The following is a 9,185-nucleotide window of genomic DNA, read 5'->3' as shown; positions in this document are numbered from 1 at the left end:
GATTGGAAATTTGAAACGGATATTCGAAAAACGATTGCTTAATTACAGTATTGATTTCGGAATTTGTATTTGTGGTAACTGCGTTGAGTATTGTCCAACAAATTGTTTATCAATGACTGAAGAATATGAACTTTCTACTTACGACCGTCACGAATTGAATTATAATCAAATTGCTTTGGGCCGTTTACAATGTCAGTAATTGACGATTATACAATTCGAACAATTTTGAATTCAATTCAAAGAAAACTCAGTAAGTAAACCTCCTGTTCTATTAAAGTAAAGAGAAATTTCCCATTCATTCTTTTAAGGTTCCGTTTTGGTTTAAGTTAAAAGACTGTTTGGTTTGAATTAAAAAAGAATGAGGCCTTTCAATAAATAAAAATTCAATTACAAATTAACAGGTTGATAAGAATTTCGATTCCTTTTATTGAAAATTAAAATATATTAATATATTCGTAATTATTTTGAAATATATAGTTTCAAAAAACAAATACCCTTTTCTTTTGAACAAAAAGAATCAAAACGAAACTATCCAATAATGTGCTTAGAGCAATTCACGCCTAATAGATTAGGATTTTATTCAATTAGGAACGTATCATAAAAAATTCTGGTCGGGTCAATAAGATCATGAAAAGCATTTCGATTTATTTATTCTTATTTTACAGAATGGATTTGCCTGGACCAATACACGATTTTCTTTTAGTTTTTCTGGGATCGGGTCTTATATTAGAGGCCTGGAGTGTATTACTTACCAATCCAATTTATTCTGCCTTTTCATTGGGATTGGTTCTGTTTGTATATCCTTATTTTATATTCTCTCAAATTTCATTTTGTAGCTGCTGCCCAGCTCCTTATATTTATGGAGCCATAAATGTTTTAATCCTATTTGCTGTGATGTTCATGAATGGTTCAGAATATTATAAAGATTTTAATCTGTGGACCATTGGGAATGGCCTTACTTCGTTGGTTTGTACAAGTATTCTTGTTTCTAATTACTACTATATTAGATACATCATGGTACGGGATTATTTGGACTACAAGATCAAATCAAATTATAGAACAAGATTTGATAAGTAATAGTCAACAAATTGGAATTCATTTAGCAAACCGATTTTTTCTTCCATTTGAATTCATTTCAATAATTTTTTAGTTGCTTTGATAGGTGCAATTGCTGTGGCTCGTCAGTAATAAATCTTTCTAACTAGGAATAGCAATCAAAATGAAACCTTTTCTGTTTTTTCTGTCTTATCGCATCCATTTTCTTTGAATTCTATTTGAATATTGCTCGTATAAAATAGAAATTCGTTGATTCGATATATTTCAATAGATTCTTTTTTTGTTATACTCTAGTCAATCAAATCTGTTGAATTATTGTTCATATTAATAATGAATCGAAATTGATAAGGAGTTGGTCAATGATGCTCGAACATATACTTGTTTTGAGTGCCTATTTATTTTCTATCGGTATTTATGGATTGATCACGAGTCGAAATATGGTTAGGGCCTTATGTCTTTGAACTTATACTGAATGCGGTTAATATAAATTTTGTAACATTTTCTGATTTTTGATAGTCGGCAATTAAAGGAAATATTTTCTCAATTTTTGTTATAGCTATTGCAGCCGCTGAAGCAGCTATTGATCAGCTATTGTGTCCTCGATTTATCGTAACAGAAAATCAACGCGTATCAATCAATCAACTTTGTTGAATAATATTAATAATATTAAATTATAAGATTCACCAATTTGAATTAGCATGTACAATATGTTGAATCTCATCATGTTTTCGAAAACGTAAGAAATCAAAGTATCTTGGTCCTTCTTATGAGTTGATCCCAGGAAATTGATTAGAAAATTTCTAAATCGTTGATTCATCTGGTGTTTAACTATATTTATTTACAAGTTTACTAGATTGAAATTTTATGATGTTCAAAATTTATAGATCCCATGTCACATTCAGTAAAAATTTATGATACATGTATTGGGTGTACTAATGTCTGAGCCTGCCCCACCGATGTGTTAGAAATGATACCTTGGGATGGAAAAGCTACAAAATTGCTTCCGCCCAAGAACAGAAGATTGTGTTGGTTGTAAGAGATGTGAATCCGCTTGTCCAACGGATTTCTTGAGCGTCGAGTTTATTTATGGCATGAAACAACTCGAAGTATGGGTCTAGCTTATTGATACGGTCCAGAAAACCCTAGTTGAATACATTTTGAATCCATTTGATTTTTTATTGAAAACCTGTGCTCAAAAAACCTTTTGAGCACGGGTTTTCTGGTCCAAGTGTATCTTGTCTTTACCACGAATTATTTTCCTTGGTTAACAATAATTGTATTTTTACCAATATCTGCAGGTTCTTTACTTTTCTTTCTTCCTCATAAAGGAAATAAGCTAATTAAGGGTATACAATATGTATATGCATTCTCGAACCTTCTAACAACCTATGCATTTTGTTATCATTTCCGATTGACGATCCATTAATCCAGCTGGCGGAAGATTATAAATGGATAAATTTTTTGATTTTACTGAGATTGGGAATAGATGGACTTCTATAGGCCCATTTTACTGACAGGATTTATCACCACTTTAGCGACTTTATGGCTTGGCCAGTTACTCGAGATTCGCGATTATTTCATTTCCTGATGCTAGCAATGTACAGTGGTCAAATAGGATCATTTTCTTCTCGAGACCTTTTACTTTTTTTCATCATGGGAGTTCGAATTAATTCCTGTTTATCTACTTCTATCCATGTGGGGAAAGAACGTCTGTACTGGCTACAAAATTTATTTTGTACACCGCAGGGGGTTCCGTTTTTCTATTAATAGGAGTTTTGGTCCGGTTTATACGGTTCTAATGAACCAACATTAAATTTTGAAACATTAGCTAATCAATCCTATCCTGTCGCACTGGAAATAATATTCTATATTGATTTCTTATTGCTTTTGCTGTCAAATCGCCGATTATACCCTTACATACGTGGTTACCGGATACCCACGGGGAGGCCCATTACAGTACTTGTATGCTTCTAGCCGAATTTTATTAAAATGGGAGCATATGGATTAGTTCAATAAATTATTACCCATGCGCATTCCATATTTTCTCCTGGTTGATAATAGGGTACAATGCAAATAATTTATGCAGCTTCAACATCTCTTGGTCAACGGAATTTAAAAAAGAATAGCCTATATTCTCCGTATCTCATATGGGTTTCATAATTATAGGAATTGGTTCGATAACTGATACGGGACTCAACGGAGCTATTTTACAAATAATATCTCATGGCTTTATCGGTGCTGCAATTTTTTCTTGGCAGGAACGAGTTATGATAGAATGCGTCTTGTTTATCTCGACGAAATGGGCGGAATGGCCGTTCTGATTCCAAAATATTTACGATGTTCAGTATCTTATCCATATTTCTTGCATTACCGGGCATGAGTGGTTTTGTTGCAGAATTGATAGTCTTTTTGGAATAATTACCAGCAAAAATATTTTTAATGCCAAAATACTAATTACTTTCGTAATGGCAATTGGAATGATATTAACTCCTATTTATTCATTATCTATGTCACGTCAAATGTTCTATGGATACAAGCTATTTAATGCTCCAAGTTCTTATTTTTTGATTCTGACCACGAGAGTTATTTGTTTCGATCTCTATCTTTCTACCAGTAATAGGTATTGGTATTTATCCGGATTTCGTTCTCTCATTATCAGGTGAGAAAGTCGAAACTATTCTATATAATTATTTTTATAGATAGTTTTCATGAATAAAAAAATCAAATCCTATGGTTTTTAAATTGGTCGTTGTACAATGAAAAAGAAAAAGAAGTCTTTTTTCTTAAGTTTGTTAAGTAAAAAGGTAAAAGCATTAAATTGAATTTTAATCAGACATCTTTGTTTTTGTTAGAACCTTTGAATCAAGTAGAGCGATTCAAAAGGTTCTTGACAGCTTACAATAAGTTTTCTTATACTTATATATAATATATACGCTGTCCTGTGTTAGTATTTGTTAGGCCTAGCCTCTTTATTCAATTCAATTAGATGTTAATTTAATGTAAATGAACCATAACTATGTAAACCTATTCCTAATAGATTGACCCCAAAATAGCATATCCAAATTATAAGAAATCCTAGAAGCCACAAGTGCGGAATTTACACCTTCCAAATTTGTTCGGGTATGGAAATAAATCGCGAATACGGTCCAAGTAATAAACGCCCAAGTTTCCTGGGGTCCCAATTCAATATGATCCCACGCCTCATTAGCCCATGGCTCCTGAAAGAATTCCTATGGTTAAAAGATAAACCTGAGACTAATAATATGATAACTCCAACGATCCAATTGTTGAGTCAATTGATATTAATAATTTTTAGAAGAAAGAAAATAAGTGTTTAGTAAAACATTGCTTCTTTCATTCATGTATTGATTTTCCCAACGAAAATGAAAAATTATTGTTTTCACCAATAATCTTTATGGCCTTTCGAAATGTAATGACTAGAAGAGCTACTGATAATAATGATCCACATAAAAGAGCTGTATAGCCTAATCATCATACTTACGTGCATCATTAACCACTGGGATTGAGAGCAGGTGCTAATATTGCAGATTGATGCATTTTGGTTAAAAGACTGAAGTGGCAAAGCTTTGGGTAAAATATTGTGCGGTTATTGCACTTAAATTATTTTTTGCGCTTTTAAATTTTAAATAGGAAACCATATGAATAAGGAGAAACCCATGAAAGAAAGATTAATGATTCATATAAATCACTTAATGGAAATGTCCTGAATAAATCCAACGAGTGACTAATAATCCTGTTATACAGAAAAGGTGACTATCATGCCTTTTCTGATGAATCATATAGTCCTACGACTTCATCTACTAATAAGAATAAGGTTAAAAATGAATTGTAATTACAATTGAAACGACTGAAAAGATATATGAGTTAATATATGCTCTAAAGTTGAAAAATCATAAAAATTATGAAAAAGCCTGGTTTCAAGATTTATGGAATGGAAATCAGGAATGAAATTCATTTTCATTATAGGACTTATTCTATCTCTTTAGAAGATACTATGCCGCCACTCGGACTCGAACCGAGATGCTCTAGCACTGCTTCCTAAGAGCAGCGTGTCACTGATTTCACCATAGCGGCTTGCTCGAAATCATAATAACCCATTTTTAGTCAATCGTCGAGATTGAAGGTGAAGGGTCAATTCAATGTAAAATGTCAAATTTGTTAGGAAGCATTTAATTTTTATTGATAAATAACAACTCGTTGAAATAGCAATTTGAAGGTTCAAAAGGAATCTTTAGTATTTATTGTATCATTTTATTTATTTAATTATCCTTTCTATTTAATTAGGTCGTCAATAGAGATTTTTAGTTTGTGTTTTCCTAAAAGAGAACTCCTTTATTGGAACTAAACTAACTAGTTGTAACTTCAATTCATAGATAAAATTCAACAAAACAAAAAGGGTTCTTTATCATTTTCATTTTTAATGATTCATTTTCATTCTTTGTATGATTTTTATGAATCTATAAAAACTATAAAAAATGCTTATTAATTGACTGAATAAATGAATGAAAAATATGATTTTAGAGATCACAATTTCAGCACCACACCCAACGATTTCAAAAGATTTATGTAATTTTGTATTAATCGTTAGCATTTTGCGTTTGTTTTAAGGATTTATCAAACCAACTAGATATTGGTTAAATTGTTACGTTATATAAAAAGCGTTTCGATTCTGTCATAATTGTACCATACTTCAAAAAGTATTTCGAATTCTAAAATATGTCTTGATTTATTTTCTTACATTTTCTTATACAAACATAGGATTTCTTTAGATCACTTCAAATTGATACATTATTTGTATATCCACTAAATTAGAAAAGGGTTTTCCATTGGGTTGAAAACAGGGGAAGGAGATATAGTAATTCAGAGAAATAATGATTCATAAAGTTACAAAATTTGAAACTTCACGGGTTAGTTTCATAATCCAGTTAAAGTTTTATATATATGTGTCTATGATCCGCTATAGTATAAATAGAAAAAAATTTTATTCTATTATATTCTATTATTTAATTATTTATTATTATAAATTGAATAAAAAATAACAAATTATTATAACACTAACATAACAATGCTAACATGGGAAAATAAGAATCCTCCCCTGAAATGAAAAAAGATATTCAAAATCAAAAAGTTCTTGTATCCTATTCGAGTTAAAACCAATCAGATTATCTAAATTTATGGCGTACAAAAAACTTTGAATTCCCTGTAGAAAGAGATTTGGCTAATGAAAAAGCTTGCAAGCCGCCCCTAATATCCTTTCTTTTTCCAAACATTTTTCGAATACGCTTTTTTGATGTAGAAGCACGTTTTTTGGAACCGCCATTCAAAAAAGTTACTCAGTGCTATAGTTGGATGTCAAAGACATCTATTTTTAAACAAAAACGATCGGTCTTTTGATGTCATTATTTATCTATTCCTATAGATTTTATAAATTATATTATAATTATATATATACCACAATACAAATTCATGGCTAAAAATGAATAGAGATGGGAAAATCGTACAAAATGCTTCTCTATTCTAGAACAAAAAAACAATATGATATAACCCTTTTTTATTTATATTCCATACACTATCCAGAAAAAAAGAAGAATTTGTATTTAATTTATTGGTACCTTTCTTTTTTTATATCTCCATTCAAATCTATAGGATAGAATAGGATCTATATCTATTATGATATATAAATCGAATTGATGAAATCAAAAAACACAAAAAGTCTTTTCTTTTTCTATACTACGCCCAGTTTTTTGTTGTCTTACATTTATAATTTATACATCTCCATTTATACATGAAACCTACATCAAAATAAAAAGTGTAAAACCCATTTTATCTACCTATGCAAACTTGAATTTTATTTTTTCCATAAATTGGTCGCTTGAAGAGAGGGTATGCCTAATTTTCATTTTCAACCAAATTCGAATGAGACTCAGTAGTTAATCTGTTAAAGGATACATAATTTTGAAAAAAAAGAATATTTTATTATATTAATAGTCATTTTTCTTTAATTATGTAAATATAAAGAAAATATCGGATAGTCTTTCCTACAAGAAAAGGTTCATTTATTGTAGGAAGACAATCAATCAGTTCCGCGATGAAAATGAACTAGTTAATAAGTTCGAATAAACAAACTCAAATAATTCGTTTTTCTTTTTAAGTTCTAGGACATTCTATGATTTATATCATACTTTTTGGGGGAATTCTTATATTTTGATCGATGTATCTAACTTATTGTAAATAGAAATTATTGTAATATGTAATAATAAATAATAATTGATATTTTCAGAAATATTACTATAATGAAAAAGAATTCTTTTGTTTTTCATTATAGTAACTCGGCGAGATCATTTGATTACTTAACTTCGAAATTTGAATATTTTTGAAATAGTTACGAAAGATTAAAAATTAAGAATAGAAAATTCCAGTTAACTTTGTAACTTCTCTCGATTTTTTATTGCTCTTTTCAATCATTTTATTGCTCCTTTTCAATCAAAAGAGATAAGAGCCGGTGAATCAGAAACGATTAATTAAGAAAGAATAACAAAAAAGTTTTTATGGAGCATGCAGATCAATATTCATGGATCATACCTTTAGTTTTACTTCCCATTCCTATTTTAATAGGAATGGACTCTACTTTTCCGACGGCAACAAAAATCTTCGTCGTATGTGGGCTTTTCCCAATATTTTATTGTTAAGTATAGTTATGATTTTTTTCGCTCGATCTGTCTATTCAGCAAATAAATGGAAGTTCTATCTATCAATATGTATGGTCTTGACCATCAATAATGATTTTTCTTTCGAGTTTGGCTACTTTATTGATTCACTTACCTCTATTATGTCAATATTAATCACTACTGTTGGAATTTTTGTTCTTATTTATAGTGACAATTATATGTCCTATGATGAAGGATATTTGAGATTTTTGCTTATATGAGTTTGTTCAATACTTCAATGTTGGGATTAGTTACTAGTTGTAATTTGATACAAATTTATATTTTTTGGGAATTAGTTGAATGTGTTCTTATCTATTAATAGGTTTTGGTTCACACGACTTGCTGCGGCAAACGCTTGTCAAAAGCGTTTGTAACTTAATCGGATAGGCGATTTTGGTTTATTATTAGGAATCTTAGGTTTTTATTGGATAACGGAAGTTTCTGAATTTCAAGATTTGTTCGAAATATTTAATAACTTGATTTATAATAATGAGGTTCATTTTTTATTTGTTACTTTATGTGCCTCTTTATTATTTGCCGGCGCAGTTGCTAAATCTGCTCAATTTCCTCTTCATGTATGGTTACCTGATGCCATGGAGGGGCCTACTCCTATTTCGGCTCTTATACATGCTGCCACTATGGTAGCTGCGGGAATTTTTCTTGTAGCCCGCCTGCTTCTCTTTTTTATAGTTATACCTTACATAATGAATCTAATATCTTTGATAGGTATAATAACGGTATTATTAGGGGCTACTTTAGCCCTTGCTCAAAACGATATTAAGAGGGGTTTAGCCTATTCTACAATGTCCCAACTGGGTTATATGATGTTAGCTCTAGGTATGGGGTCTTATCGAGCCGCTTTATTTCATTTGATTACTCATGCTTATTCGAAAGCGTTGTTGTTTTTAGCATCCGGATCGATTATTCATTCCATGGAAGCTATTGTTGGATATTCTCCAGAGAAAAGCCAGAATATGGTTTTTATGGGCGGTTTAAGAAAGCACGTGCCCGTTACCCAAATTGCTTTTTTAGTAGGTACACTTTCTCTTTGCGGTATTCCACCCCTTGCTTGTTTTTGGTCCAAAGATGAAATTCTTAGTGACAGTTGGTTGTATTCACCGATTTTTGCAATAATAGCTTGGTCCACTGCCGGATTAACAGCATTTTATATGTTTCGATCTATTTACTTACTTTTGAAGGACATTTAAACGTTCATTTCAAAATATAGTGGCAAAAAAAGTAGCTCTTTCTATTCAATAAAACTATGGGGTAAAGAAGAGCAAAAAATAATTAACAGAAATTTTCGTTTATTTCCTTTATTAACAATGAATAACAACGAGCAGCCATATACAATTGGTGGAAAAAAAGAAGCTCGTATTACTATTACGAATTTTGGCTACA

The sequence above is a fragment of the Gossypium arboreum genome, unplaced genomic scaffold (genome assembly GCF_025698485.1).
Source record: "Gossypium arboreum isolate Shixiya-1 unplaced genomic scaffold, ASM2569848v2 Contig00473, whole genome shotgun sequence".
Classification (NCBI taxonomy): Eukaryota; Viridiplantae; Streptophyta; class Magnoliopsida; order Malvales; family Malvaceae; genus Gossypium; species Gossypium arboreum.
This window is presented reverse-complemented; position numbering follows the sequence as displayed.